Source organism: Megascapheus bottae, chromosome 11, assembly GCF_031878675.1.
Source record: "Megascapheus bottae isolate mThoBot1 chromosome 11, mThoBot2.hap1, whole genome shotgun sequence".
NCBI classification, from domain to species: domain Eukaryota; kingdom Metazoa; phylum Chordata; class Mammalia; order Rodentia; family Geomyidae; genus Megascapheus; species Megascapheus bottae.
The window spans coordinates 43,106,280-43,108,451 of NC_143519.1; positions in this window are offsets into that span (position 1 = coordinate 43,106,280).

The window sequence follows — 2,172 nt, forward strand, 5'->3', positions numbered from 1 at the left end:
AACTAGAGTATTATGGTAGACAGTAAAGCCTGAGATTTGGCATTAAGGTCTCTCTCATGGGAGTGGCCATAAACCTAGATGGAGAATCTCTTGAAGAGCCCTGATCAGGGTAAAGTTAGACTCAGGTATGGCTGTCAGGTGAGACACAAGGAGGAAGGAAAATGAAAATACCTGAAACCAAACAAATTTATTTCTCACAGGTGTCACAAAGGTTAAGAATGCTGATAAGAAGCCAACAAGAAGTCTAGAGGGAAGGAAGCAGAGAACTTAACCTGTACATGAGAAGAAGGAGGGAGCAAGGGAAAGAAGACCCATTTGAGGTCATGCTGTTACTAAGGCACTGAGCACTGTCCTACGGGTTTTTCTGCAGGAGTTGTAGATTGGCTACTTTAAAGACAACACACGTGATGGGGACAAATAATTTATAAGCCTTTGGAGTTGATTTGAGTTAGTGAAATGAAGACTAAATGGCCCATATGGTAGACACCTAGGGAGAGGAAGTTTTAACTAGTCTAGAGGTAAAATGATATCATTGGGTTTCAAATACCTTATGTCAGGCTAAGAGTAGGTCTTTCAAGCAGCAACTACATTAAATATATTTATGGTATATATTTTTCAAAGATATTATGTTGGCTTTACTATGAGTTTTAAGATAGAGCAGAGTATGTATTTCTGTCCTGCCTCAGATACAAACACATAGCAGTAATATAAAAATGGGAAGAAACTGGGATATTTTTGGTTAAACAGTTTGGGAACAGAAAGGCAAAATAGTAAGTAAAGCTGTTATGCTATTGTTCTCTGACAAAGGTGGTTCATCTACAGTGAAGGACTTGAGGCAGGCTTATTACGCCTTAGAGTGAAGTCCTGGAGCATACCACTCTCAAACTGAGTTTGAAAGTAGACAAGAATAATTAAATTAGCCATGTTCTGGTAGCTCAAGCCTGTAATCCTAGCCACTCAGGAGGCTGAGATCTGAAGATCCTGGAAAGCAGCCTGGGCAGGAAAGTCAGTGAGACTCTTATCTCCAATAAGAGAAAAAGCTGTAAGTTATGCTGTGGTTCCAGGGGTAGAGTGTTAGCCTTAAGCACAAAGAGGCTCAGAGACAGCACCTGGCCCTGAGTTCAAGCCCCATGACAGGAAGAAGAAGAAAAATAATTAAAGCGAGGCAAATTTAAGATATAAAGTCAGCATAGAGCATCTTAGTAGAATGAAGGGGTGAAATTCATACAAATCCTCTTAACTCACACTGGAAAAGCACTTGAGAGTATCTAACAACCTAGCATGAGTTTTTTAAAATCAGCAAAGGCAGGAAAAGGGAATTTCTTCAGCCTGTTAAAATGATTTATAAAAACTCACAGTTTGAAATGGAGCTATGGCTCAAAGTGGTAGAGTACTAGCCATGAGCCAAAAAGCTTGGGGATCGCATTTAGGAGGTGAGTTCAAGACCCACAACCAGCACAAAAAGAAAAAAAAGAAAACAAAAAAGAAACTGATGGGAAAGATTAAGCAAAACTATCAATGCAAAGGAAATTGTTTATATATATTTGTGCCAGTCCTGTGCTTAAACTCAGGGGCCTGGAAAATATCCCTGAGCTTTTCCTTTTCTTTCTTTCTTTCTTTCTTTCTTTCTTTCTTTCTTTCTTCCTTCCTTCCTTCCTTCCTTCCTTCCTTCCTTCCTTCCTTTCTTTCTTTCTTTCTTTTTGTGGTAATAGGGCTTGAACTCTGGGCCTGAGTGCTGTCCCTGTGCTCTTCAGCTCAAGGCTACTCCAGTACCCTTGAGCCAAGCCCCACTTCCTATATTCTAGGGGTTAATTGGAAATAAGAGTCTCAGGTCCTTTTGTGTCTGGGCTGGCTTTGATCCTTGTGCATGTGTATGTATGTGTGTGTTGCATATGGGTATGTAGACCTTTGCATGATTCTTAAATATAATCCTGTTATACAGCATACTTTTGCGCTTTTTTTCCAACAGTGCAAATGAGTAAGTATAGGTGATTTTCTAGCAGCTATTTTTCTTTTCTTTTCTTTCTTTTTTGTTCAGTCCTGGGGCTTGAACTCAGGGCCTGAGCACTGTTCTTGGACTTTCTCAAGGTTAGAACCTTACAATTTGAGCCACAGCAATACTTCCAGCTTTTTTTTTTAAATGTATATGGTACCAAGGAATCGAACCTGGGT